The sequence below is a fragment of the Paroedura picta genome, chromosome 7 (assembly GCF_049243985.1).
Source record: "Paroedura picta isolate Pp20150507F chromosome 7, Ppicta_v3.0, whole genome shotgun sequence".
In the NCBI taxonomy this organism is placed as follows: domain Eukaryota; kingdom Metazoa; phylum Chordata; class Lepidosauria; order Squamata; family Gekkonidae; genus Paroedura; species Paroedura picta.
In genome coordinates this window covers 69,894,142-69,907,373 of record NC_135375.1, presented here as the reverse complement: position 1 = coordinate 69,907,373, position 13,232 = coordinate 69,894,142, and the positions used below count along the sequence as shown (strand labels likewise).

The following is a 13,232-nucleotide window of genomic DNA, read 5'->3' as shown; positions in this document are numbered from 1 at the left end:
TGCCAGGGAACTAGAATAGTCCCTCTTGAATTATTAAGACTCTAGGCAGGAAGCCTTTTTTTGGGAAACACTACTCTCTGCAACAAGTTATATTTGTGACTAAAAGCACTCTGATCAATCACTGAGCTGAATTCCTCATATGGAACCTTTGAGTTAACATCCGCAGAAAATTAAAAATGGAAGTATCAGAAGATTAACAAAATGCCAGCTAAGGGGATGTGCAATTTGAATTTCCTTCTGTGGTGGATTTTTATGTAGATACTCTTGCTTTGTTTGCATCCTTAAGAACATAGATGTGGAGGTTACAGAAGTGTGGAAATGGTCAGTGACTCTTCATTTAAATGTCTGTTGGCCATACACTGGACAGCATTGGGCTTTTCCCTGTGACATCCATTCTATGCTGGTCAGTTGCTAACAAAAGTGCAGTCCTGTTCCCTTCAGCTTTCCCCTTTTGCCATGGTAGATGCCAAGGTTCTGTTTACTGGCCAAATCCAAGAGGCATTCTGCACACCATAAATATAGTGAAATGCTTATCTTCTGCAAACGCCATATTTTTGGCATTTTACATGACGTCGTCAACATCCAGTGACCCAGCAGCAAACCAGTAGCTACATCCTCCATTTTAAAACCCTAGCTGGAGAATCGCATAAAGTGGATTCCCCAAGCTAAAAAGCGCAAAGCTAGAGGAGAGCACCCAGCAGGCCACATGGCAAGGAAATGTGTAGAGTTGAAATAGCTCTATCTCTGCCTCCAGTTCCCGCCCCCGCACCCATCTCCCTCTCCCTTCTCCCAGGGACGGGGTTTAAAAAAAACAACAACAGCAAACTGCCTAGAACAGAAACAGACAATCAATCATGCAGGCAAAGTAAAAAAAAAAATCCCCACAGTTTAAACACAAAGCATGCATCTCTAAAGTCCCCCCATAAAAAAAAATAAATCAGGAGGCTTGTGCAAGGGGCCGATTCGGCAGCTTTGGCTGCAGCTTCCATTTAAGTCAATGGCACCATTGACTAAAACAGGAATTTTTGGCTTTTCTGCCTTTCCAGGGGCCTGGAGGCGTGGGGGTTTGAGGTACAGCCTCCAGAATTTCAGGGTAGCTTTGGGAGGCATCTCCCTGACTGCCCTCCAAACCTCAAAAGGATTGGTCCAAGGGGTTGGCTTCTAGGGGATCCTGAATTGGGTGCCCCATCCCTCCATAAGATAGAATGGAGGGATGGGGGCATCCACTTCAGTAGCCCCTGGAAACCAACCCCGTAGACCAATCCTTTTGAAATGTTCAGGGGCCTCATGGAAGAGGCTCCCAGGGCTACCCTGAAATTTTGGAGACTGTACCTCAAGGCACCAGTCCTCCAGGCCCCTGGAAAGGTGGAAAAGCCAAAAAAAAAATCAATTTTGGTCAACGCAGGAAGTGGTTTGGCTGCCTGGCATGATTGACAGGCAGAAGAGAGTCGCTTGTAAAGTGCGTTACTCTTTTCAGCCATTTCAAGCAGGCATGCAGAATGTTAGAGGCAGCAGACCGCAGCAAAACAGCAAAAATGTGAGGAATGGCTGGATAATTTTTAACGTTACACCACTCAGCTCGTGTAATGCTATTTTTAGTGATGTGCAGAAATGACCTAAGTTTATGAGTTGCATGGCATAGCCAGGAAAAGGAAGAACTGCTGCAGCAGCTATTCCAATGATATTTGCAAGGAAAGAAGAAAAGCTAGGTTATTTGCTTTAGGTTATTTATATGCCTCCTTTCCATTTAGAAATGCTCAGTTTCCCATTTTAGCATGTGTCTTGTGCCCTTAATTCAGCAGTTGCATTACAGACCAAATGTGCTGTTATTGGTAGCATCCTAAATAGTGCTGAGAGGAATTTTCTTTACTCAGTTTCTCTTTGAAATTCAGCAATTCATTTTACCCTCTTTTTAGGAATTTGGAGCATGTGTTGAATCAACTGTGTTTTGGTGAAAAGGAAATTAGAAGACAGGAAGGACGAGGGGGTGTGTGTTCTACCAAACTCATAATTTAATTCTGTAGATTGCTGTTCAGAGGTACACAGAGTATCCTCGTACTTTTGTACCCTCCTGCTGGAACACCCTGTTGTAATTTAAAAAAAAAAATCTTGTAAGGGCTAAATTGACAAAAAGGTGTAACAAACACGTAAGAGAAATGGAAGAGAAATTCTTCTTTTGAAAGTGAAAAAGAGAGTAAGAGTAAACCATGGCTATATCTTTACAAAGTGACTATCATAAAAAGAACTTTCATGATCCATAACTATGTTAAACGCAAAGGAATTGGCCATCAGAACCAAGGTACAGGTAAACATGAAATTCCAAAGTGGTTCATGTGTGGCACAGAACCTTGAGGAAATGATGTGTTTGACCATATGTTCAAGTCTACGTGATTGCTAAAGATCAGCTCAGGGGTGACCCTTCCCTCCAATCAAATTGGCTGGTGACACTGAGGCTTTTGATTCCTTGCCTGTCTGCAGTGTATGTTTTTATTAACATTTGATTCCTGAACAATTAGACCTCTCCATGGAAACCAGACTTTTGATATGTCTAAGAGACAGGTATTTTGAGATCACCTTATATCAATATCTAGAGCTGTTATCAAACACTTTGTCAGTGGAGTCAGGATCTTGGAATACAGCATCACTGCATCATTCTACACATCTTTTCCAGTTAATAAAGAACCAGCATGAGTTGGCATTCTGGAAAGTATTCTGTCCCATTTGTTGTGGCCCCAGAATGTATTAGAGCCTCTTCTCTTCAGGGATAAAAATAAATCCTTTTGGAAGAGTGCAAAAGTAAGAGAGGTGGTAGATTAGAGCAAATATACTGTGTAGATGTGTAAAGACTATATTCCAGGATTTCCAGTTAAAAGATCACAAACAATAAGGTTGGGAAAGTCTTCTATCTGACACTCTGGTGAGCTAACTGTCAGTCAGAATAGACAATGCTGGTCTGTATTGGCCAGTGACATGATTCAACATGAGATAGCTTCATATGTTCACATAGTTTGAGATTATGGTTTTGTATCAAATACGAAAGGAACAGATGGTTTTAATGGCTGGCGTTTCTTTGCTCTTAAGATCAACCTCAATCCTTCTCCTTCCTTTTGTTTCAGCTTCTCTTGATATTGCACAGGCAGTTCTGAAGAAACAGTTTCATTTTGGATCCCAGCACCAAACTATGGTGCTGAATTTTCTTTTACAGGCAAGCAGAAAAGAAAAAGGTTGGGTTGTTTTCTTCTAGAATTGAGAAGCTATAGACCCAAGGGAAGGGAGGGAGGGGAAGGAACGAAACTGTCAGACCCCAAAGCACTTGATTAAACTTTTTAATATTTTCTTTTAGTTCTTTTTTTCCCCTTTTAAAGCTTTCAAGTTTTAATCACTACCTTATGGGATTTGGTAAGAAATTGTTAAAAAATAATTGCATACAATAATCACAGATGGAACCACACAAAAAGCCAATTCTAGGAAGCAGGGAATGCTAACTTTCTTTAAGTAAGGCTTAAGGGACTGGATTCCCCCCCCCCCCCGACAATATCAGAATTATTATTTATTAGTTGCATTGAAAAAGTTTTTAAAAAATTCCTGGAGTTAGTTTTTTTTGCTAAAAACAGTCTGGGGAAAATTCTTTGTGCTTTGACTGGGTAAGTTTCCTAAAGGAACGTTAAAATCTCCCATGGGATATTTATAGTTTTAGACTTGATTTTTTCAAAGCTATTGCAATAGCGACCTGCTCATTTTTATTAATTTTTATTAATTTTTATTAAACTATCTTTCAATCACAATCCTGTTTTTGAATCAGGCACTAATTATTCTGTTCGCACCTTTTCTGGTTATTCAGTTATTTAGATAGTCAATGATTTTGGGGATATTTAGCTATTTCTTTCATTGTTTGCTATTTTTCACTGGTAGTAATACAATGCAGATGCCAAGGAAATGGGGTAGAGCTGGGTATACACCTCAATCAGGACTTTCCAGGCCAGTTATACTCAGACATGGCCCTTTTGAGCACCCCACCTAGATGTCCAGAACTCTGATGGATAGGCCAGTTGGGATTGTACACCTGATCTGGTCAAGCCAGGACACAGAGAGGCCACCTTTTTGGCGATCCTGGCTCTGGCCCACTGTTGCCAGCAGATCCTGGAATGATGGGTCAACTGTTTAGATAACATAAGAAGCAGCACTCACAGGTAAAGGCTGACCCTGACCTTGCCACACCCTGTCAGCTGTGCCTCCCTCGTCACTTCCTGGGGCCAGTCCAAGGGAAGATGGCTGAGGAAAAGGGGACAGGGGCACCACAGGCAGTCTCATTAATGAGGTTCTGGAACACTAGCCTGGAAGAACATACCCCTGTCCTTCTCATTTGCTAACCAACAACAAGGGAGTTGTTGCACGAAGGAGGAAGACCCAGGTGGACACCTTTCAAGTCTAAGGCCTATTGATGCCTACATATGTACATTGCAATAGACCAGGGGTAGTCAAACTGCATCCCTCCAGATGTCCATGGACTACAATTCCCATGAGCCCCTGTCAAAGAATGCTGGCAGGGGCTCATGGAAATTGTAGTCCATGGACATCTGGAGGGCGGTAGTTTGACTACCCCTGCAATAGACCATTACATTCCTGAAAACAGATAATACAAAATTACTAACAGTGACATCTTCCACTGGAAACACAAATGGGCCATTTGTATTGTAATCAAGACAGATATGCAGATGATACCACTCTAATGGCAGAAAGTGAAGAGGAACTAAAGAGCCTGTTGATGCGGGTGAAGGAGGAGAGTGCAGAAGTTGGCTTGAAACTCAACATCAAGAAAACGAAGATCATGGCATCCGGCCCTCTCAATTCCTGGCAAATCGATGGGGAAGAAATGGAGATAGTGACACATTTTATTTTCCTGGGCTCCAAGATCACTGCAGATGGGGACTGCAGCAAAGAAATTAGAAGACACTTGCTCCTGGGGCAGAAAGCTATGGCAAATCTAGACAGCATCCTAAAAAGCAGAGACATCACCCTGCCAACAAAAGTGCATTTAGTCAAGGCTATGGTATTCCCAGTTGCAATGTATGGCTGTGAAAGTTGGACCATAAGGAAGGCCAAGCATCAAAGAATTGAGGCTTTTGAACTCTGGTGCTGGAGAAAACTCTTGCAAGTTCCTTGGACTGCAAGGCGAACAAACCGGTCAGTCCTAGAGGAGATCAGCCCTGACTGCTCCTTAGAAGGCCAGATCCTGCAGATGAAACTCAAATACTTTGGCCACCTCATGAGAAGGAAGGATTCCCAGGAGAAGAGCCTAATGCTGGGAGTGATCGAGGGCAAAAGAAGAAGGGGACGACAGAGAATGAGGTGGCTGGATGGAGTCACTGAAGCAGTAGGTGCAAACTTAAATGGATTCCGGAGAATGGTAGAGGACAGGAAGGCCTGGAGGATCATTGTCCACGGGGTCGCGATGGGTCAGACATGACTTCGCACCTAACAACAACATAAAGCCTGATATATCTCTGATGGGCAAAATCATGACACTCCAGCTCACTTACTTTGGCCATATAATATGATACAACTCAATGAAGAAAGCAATTATGCTAGGATTGGTCAGTGGTAAAAGAAAACTAGGCTACCAAAGAATGTGGTGGTTAGATACAATCAAAATGGACATTGGCCAGAACATTATACAACTAAAAGAAGTGGTGCAAGGTCAAAAATCATGGTGACAGTTGAGTCATAGGATAGTTAGGAGTTAGACTCGACTGAATGGCTAACATTATCATCATCTTGCATCCTAATCTAATTTAGTTCACAGTTCACAGTAACCCCAAAGTCGGTGAATCATAGAATCATAGAATCATAGAGTTGGAAGGGGCCATACAGGCCATCTAGCCTATATCGTTGTACTTGTACTATATCTAGCCTATATCGTTGTACTTGTAGTTTAAACCCATTACTGTGTGTCCTTTAATCTACAGCCAACGGAAACAGCATCCTGCCCTCCTTCAAGTGACAACCTTTCAAATACTTAAAGAGGGCTTTTTCTCCAGGCTGAACATTCCCAAGTCCCTCAACCTATCTTCATAGGGCTTGGTCCATTGGCCCCAGATCATCCTCGTCACTCTCCTCTGTACCCTTTCAATTTTATCTACGTCCTTCTTGAAGTGAGGCCTCCAGAACTGCACACAGTACTCCAGGTGTGGTCTGACCAGTGCCGTATACAATGGGACTATGACATCTTGTGATTTTGATGTGATGCCCCTGTTGATACAGCCCAAAATGGCATTCGCCTTTTTTACCGCTGCATCACACTGCCTGCTCATGTTTAGTTTACAATCCACAAGTACTCCAAGGTCTCGTTCACACACAGTGTTACCTAGAAGCATATCCCCCATCCAGTAGGCATGCTTTTCATTTTTCTGACCCAGATGCAGAACTTTACACTTATCTTTATTAAATTGTATCTTGTTCTCATTTGCTTTATTAAATTGTATCTTGTTCTCATTTGCCCATTTTTCCATTGTGATCAGATCTCATTGAACTCTGTCTCTATCTTCTGGAGTATTTGCCAGTCCTCCCAATTTGGTGTCATCTGCAAACTTGATGAGTAGTCCCTCCACCCCCCTCAGCTAGATCATTAATAAATATGTTTAAAAGTACCGGACCGAGCACCGAGCCCTGAGGTACCCCGCTACTCACCTCCCTCCAGTCTGATGAAACACCATTGACAACAACTTTTGTTGCATGCAAGGACTGCCTAAATAGGTACTTCCATTAATAATGGAACATAGAAATCCCCTAGTTTGTCGTTGCTTCCCCCTTTGTAGTGTTCATTATATACTGGTACCATAGGCCTCTCTCCACCATTTTTCACCAATTTCTGCCTTCCCCCAGCTTCTTTAAAATTCAAGTGTGCCAAATTCTTGCTCAGTTCCTGATATTCCCTGTTGGCAGGGACTTTGTTACCCTTTTACCAAGTTCATTGGCTGCATCCTTCTCTGGCTATTTCAGAGTTATTCCTCTTTATCTTGCCATACAGGCTATGTATAGGGGAGGGGGCAACTTCCAATTAAGATATGCTTAAGTTTAATGAGACAAGATATGGTCCTCAAATGTTAAAACCAGCACCTTTAATTGCCTGAAAGCCAACTGAGATCTTGCAAGACAAGCACAACGTGAACACTGTCAACACCCAAGCTGAAGCATTTTGCACCCACTGAAATTTCTAAGAGGTCTTCAGGGCCAGTCTTAAGTAGAGTGCCTTGCTGTAATCTAATATTCAAGTTACCATAGCATGGATAATGGTACCCAGACAATTTGTGTCTAGGAAATGGCAGATACTGAATTTGTGGTATTCAAAAGTGCATCCTACTAATTTATAAGAGTGTCCAGATAGCACAAGAGACTCTAGAAGGCATATTTAACATGAAATTGGAAAATTTCCAAAGATCATTGTAATTTCCCTGCTTTTGCAATGGCAGGAACTGAAACAAGAAAGTATGTTAATTAGACATTTAAAGCCTCAAACTACAGCTTCCAAACTACAAGTGCTGTTGATATACTCCCACAGTATTATGACATAATTGATTAAAATAATGCTTAAGGTCCTCTCATTAGGGGTATATTTGGTATTCATTAGAGTATCACTGATCATAATGACTTCATTTGGGATTCAAAAATGTCATATGTTTCTCCATAGGTTCTCATGGACACTTTAAAATGAATTGCTTCTTTCCTCTCTTGGACTCTTTGATGGCATGTTAATGCAAAATGCATTTGCACTAACATACTTTCCCTCAATTCACCTGGCGCCACAGGGGCAGATCTTCTATAGTGCCTGAATTATTCAAATAAAGGAGCTTTATTCATTTTTAAAGAAAACTAGAAAGGCTGTAGTACTATAACTACAGAAGAATAAGTCACATATAAACAAAATTGTTCACCTTTTAAAGAGATGTAGCATGGGAGTCTAGTCACTGACACGAAATGTAATCTTTGGTTTCTGTTTGGTTTCTGCATTTTCTAATGGCAGATTATTCTGAAAATTAATTTTCCCCTGTTGAAGAATTTTGTAAATAAAAATGAACATATCTTCCATCAGTTTTTATAATCATATGAGACATTATTTAGCATGTTAGAGCAAATTATACTTAAATCAATTGGCTTAGTTGTATGCTTCAGGAATGCTGTATCAAGAATTTTGGTAGCATCATCAGTACAAAAATCAGTTTGCTAAGAAATTTATATGTCAGGAGATAACAAAAGTTTTTAATAGTTCCCCCCTATTAATACCCTCTTAGAATCATAGAATTATAGAATCATAGAATAATAGAGTTGGAAGGAACCTCATGGGTCATCTAGTCCAACCACCTGCACTATGCAGGACCCTCACATCCCTATCACTCATCCACTGTAACCTGCCAGCCCCTAAAGCTTTCACAGAATTAGCCTCTCTGTCAGATGGCTATCCAGCCTCTGCTTAAAAATTTCCAAAGATGGAGAACCCACCACCTCCCGAGGAAACCTGTTCCACTGAGAAACCACTTTGTCAGGAACTTCTTCCGGATGTTGAGACGGAATTTCTTTTGAATTAATTCCATCCCATTCATTCTGGTCCATCCTTCCAGGGCAAGAGAAAACAACTCTGCTCCATGCTCTATATGGCAGCCTTTTAAATATTTGAAGATGGCTATAAAATCTCCTCTCAGTCGTCTCCTTTCCAGGCTAAACAGACCAAATTCCCCCAACCTTTCCTCATATGTCTTGGTCTCCAAACCCCTCACCATCTTTGTTGCCCTCCTCTGGACACGCTCCAGTTTGTCTACATCCCTCTTCAACTGTGGTGCCCAAAACTGAAAGTACTTCAACTGAGGCCGAACCAGAGCAGAGTAAAGTGATGCCATCACCTCCCACGATCTGGACATGATACTCTGTTTGATATAGCCCAAAATCTCATTTGCCATTTTAGCCACTGAATCACACAGTTGACTTATGTTCAATGTATGGTCTACTAAGACTCCTAGTTCCTTTTCGCACATGCTACTGCCAAGACAAGTCTCCCCATCCTATATTGGTGTGTTTGGTTTTCCTACCTAAATGCATAACTTTACACTTGTCCATATTGAATTTCATTTTATTCATTTTAGCTCACCATGTCTAATTACTAGAAAACTCACTCCATTGAAAATCTGTAGAAGTTGACATTACTCTGCTGAGAATACTAGACTCTTGGGGCAACTTGGAGTAGTATCAATTTAGTATCCCTGGAAATGTTCCAGCCTTTCTGCAACAGGTTCCTAGGTGGCTGGGGATCCATCAGAAATACCATTTCCATAGTATAGACATGCTTCTTTCCCCCTTCATTTTGAATTTTCATGGGATGCTTTGATTTGGCTCCAGGCATTCCACAGTAACACCTCAAATACAGGATGTAACCTGCCCCATAACTTCCTCATTAGCTTTGGTAAAATGGGCTGCCTCCATCATACATTTTCTTTTGGGGGTGGGGCACATGTGTACTAATATTGCTGAATATGTACCATGTCCTAATCACTGCGCCACCATCAGTTCAATTTCCTCTGCCTTGCCCTGCCATTTTGTTATCATTACTGTCACATCTTCAGTTGTACCCAACAGACTACCCAACCATTCATGAAATGGTTGAAATATGGGCAACACATAGACCGTTTATGCACTGGGAACTTCACTGCCCCAGGTCCCATGCAGGAGCACAAATCGGGGAGAGATGAGGCGCACCAGGCCAAATGCTCCCCTGTGTGGGTACAAGAAGAGGTGGAGCAACCTGCCATGACTAAAGCTCTAGCATGCAGACCCGCATGAAACCTCCAGTGCATAAACGGTCATAGTGTTGTAACACACTTTTGTATTAGACTTAAAAAGCATTGCCTGACTGGGCAGCACGGATCTGCATACCTGTTCAGGTAAGGGCACATTTCGGACAGTGGAAAGCCTGTAGTAGTGAGGGGTGATTGTGTGAAATAGTCCCTCTCTCCTCCTGCAATAAAAACTTGTACGTGTTTCAGCCATTTCTTGAAGACGGTTCTGTAACAAGGGGAAACAAAAACCCATCATGAAAAACTAGTGAGAACCACAATGGTTAGGGATAGAGCCATATACAGAAAATATAATCAATTTATTATTAGAGCTCAAAAATGTTTTTAAACCATAAAAGAATGTCTCATCTGTTGGGCACACAGCAAACATTGCGGCGTGTACATCACAAATGCCAACAAGTTCAGACATTATGCATTTCGATCGAATTGATCTTCCTCAGAGGTCAATATACAGAAAAACACAGTTGAAACAGGGGGTAAAAACTTATGTAATCTCTTATGGCTGGTTCTGTTCCTGCAAAGTATTCATACTGGCAGAATCCTCAGCCAGCAAATATTTCTTATTCCTCCCCTGGGTAGTGAAAAATCATGATGTGTGCTTCTCTGCCAAAAGGTCTAAAATGAGAGGCAAACTGTCAGAAATGCACTAGAGAGATCTGCTACCACCTCTTCCCACAGATGAAAACTAAAAGGGGAGTCATTTCTCCAGTACCTTTTGGCATGGAGGATTCTCAGCTTGCCATGCCTGCTCCACTGCCTGCTTCTTCTTCTGAAGAATCATCCCCACACAACATCATATTGAGCAGGAGAACTCATGCGTGAGCTGCTTAGAAATGCATCATATAACAGAGATAAATCAGAGAGATCTGGCAGAGTTTCCATGCAGATAATTTTTTTTTGCAAGAATTGGATTTTGTGGAAGATAATGTGGAAACATCAAACATGTTTTAAAGCACTTCCTCTGTCAATCTTCTCTCCCTTCTCCATCACCCTCCTGCCTCTCCTGCATCTGTCTTCTCTTTCTTTCCTGTCAGTCCCTTCTCATTCCTCCATTCATATTCTTTTCTTCCTGGTCACTCCCTCCTCCTCCTTCCATCCTCACTCCTTTCTTCCTCACCTCCACCTTGCCCATCTCTCCTTCATTCTCCTTCCCAATCTCCTTCCCCAGCCATTTTTCTTTCTTCCCCATCCAGTTTCCCCCTTTCTTCTAACTGCTCCTCCTTTCCTCTCCCTCCCTCTACCTGTTTATGGCCACAGGACATGAGGATGTTGGCTATGTTGCTGGAGGGCAGCTGTCATCCCAAACTGACCTTGACCCGGCCCACAGATGCCGGCCCTGTGAAAAGGATGAAGAAGAGAAGAAGAGGAATCCCAGCTGCCCAAGATCCCCTCAGTGGCAGCTGCTCCCTTTTCCTGGGTATGCACAAAGCTGGGCCATCATCCAAGAACCTATTGGGCTTGCTGTGTTGCATTTGTGCCAGCCAGGCTCTCCTAGGCTGGCCATGGGGCATCTGCGCCAGTTCCAGGAGACCTCCAAGGAGACACTGGCTGTGACAGAGATGCCCACATTGAAAAAGGCCTCATCTGATGAGGCCACCTTCACTGTGGGCATCTGTTGTGATTATGGTCTCCTAGGTAGTATCCCAGATGTGGTCTGGAGAGGCTGGCCCAGATGCAATGTAGTGACCCCATTGGGTCCTGGAATGATGGGCCATCTTCATGCACACCCAGGCCAACAGGAGGTGGGAGAAGCTGCCTTTGAGGCAAGCTGGGCAGTCAGGCTTACTCCTCTCCTCCCTTTCATCCTCTTCGCAGGGCACAGTATCTACAGGCTGGGGTGACAGCTGCCTTCCATGCCATTAGCCATGGTGGAAGAAGGAAAGAGCCTCTGGCTGGGCTTGGCAGGACCCACCACCAAGGCAGGACCCACCAACAAGGCCACAATCTTCCTTCTCATCCTTTTTGCTCTGCTGGGTGGTTACTGCTCTGCTGCTTGGGTGTGGATGAGGTGTGTGTGAAATCAAGCATCACTTCCCTGAATACTTCTATTGCACTTCCCTCCAGGCTGTGGATATAGATGTAGTTCCACATCAAAAACATTTTTTAAAAGGACAGACATTATAGACATCTCTTACACAGTCAAAATAAGAAAAGACAAAAGCTACTTAAACATCTTAACATTGCTGCAATGGTTAAAATTGTGTTTTAATGAAATCAACATTTTTTTAAAATGGCAAATATCATGGGGACAAATTTAGGACAGGGTGGTAGGTGGGTCAACATACTTAGATGATGACACAAAAATGGTGGTACATTGGGAAAACAAATCCAAATCCTGGACTTCCTCACTTGAAAACTGTGTTCCAATCTGACTTTAAAAAACCTTTGCTGTAATGTAGACTTCAGAAAAAGTGGGGAAAGAGCAGGAAAATTGATATAGTCCTGAAGAGGCAGATTTTTATACAGAAATATATGGAACTTTAAGAACATCTGTATGGGAGTATGCTCTAGTGCAGAAGTGGTCCAATGTCATAACAGTATTCTACCAGTAGTTTAAATGATCAAATAAATCTCAGGTAGATGTGTTGAACTCATTTGTTATGAGAGCCAGATCTGACTTAAATGTCACTTCCTTGCTCCAGAGTATGAGTGCCATAATATATATTGCCAGGTATCAGAGATATAAACATTATAAATGTAATTTCAGATGCTGAATGACAATAACACATTTGATTGGATTTGCAGAGGGGTAGGTGTGATTTGCAGAGGGGTAGTAGACATGGAGATATCAACATTGGCAATGAGATAGGAAACCTAGATCTCAATTTGGTCCAGAAGGATTCAAATAATAAATGGACATAAGTCTGACATTAGAAAGCACAATACCAATGTGGGGAACATTTTAAACTTCCAGACCTTAGAATCATAGAATCATAGGGCCATTTCGCACGGCTTCAAAGTAGCAGAATGGTTGCTATTTGGAAACGCTACTAATTTGACATAACCCACGACGTCGTAGACAATCTGCAACAATCCTGAAACCAATCAGCAAAAAGCGCTTCGTTGTGGCGCTTTCAGGGGAATCCAGAAAAGTGGATTCACCCTCCGGATAGCGATACACTCCTGCAACCAATCTGCAACAGTAGCGCTAAAGATCTGTGCGTTACCATTGTTGCTGGTTCTTCAAAGTCCCTCCCCCTGGCTCTCTCCTCCAAACTTCCGGCGAAGCGATCGCCATTTTTTTTTCTCCGAGCGAGCGGGGATAAACGCACCGGCGAGCCTCTTTCTGTTTAGAGGCTTCCCTGGCTTCAGTCCTTCACCTTTAGTCACTAAGCACAAACAACTGAAAAGCCCGTTTGCTGAAATAAAGTCCCTTTATTTTTTACAAAT

General features: G+C 42.4%; 1 long non-coding RNA gene across 1 annotated transcript in view; it reads right to left on the bottom strand.

Annotated features, from left to right (window-relative positions):
• LOC143841822 (uncharacterized) overlaps positions 1 to 10,042 on the bottom strand; it is a 54,098-nt gene extending 44,056 nt beyond the window's left edge. The window contains exon 1 of the long non-coding RNA XR_013232869.1: positions 9,922 to 10,042. This is a non-coding gene — a long non-coding RNA (uncharacterized LOC143841822). The remainder of the gene's footprint in view (positions 1 to 9,921) is intronic.
• Between the last annotated feature and the right edge of the window lie 3,190 nt (positions 10,043 to 13,232).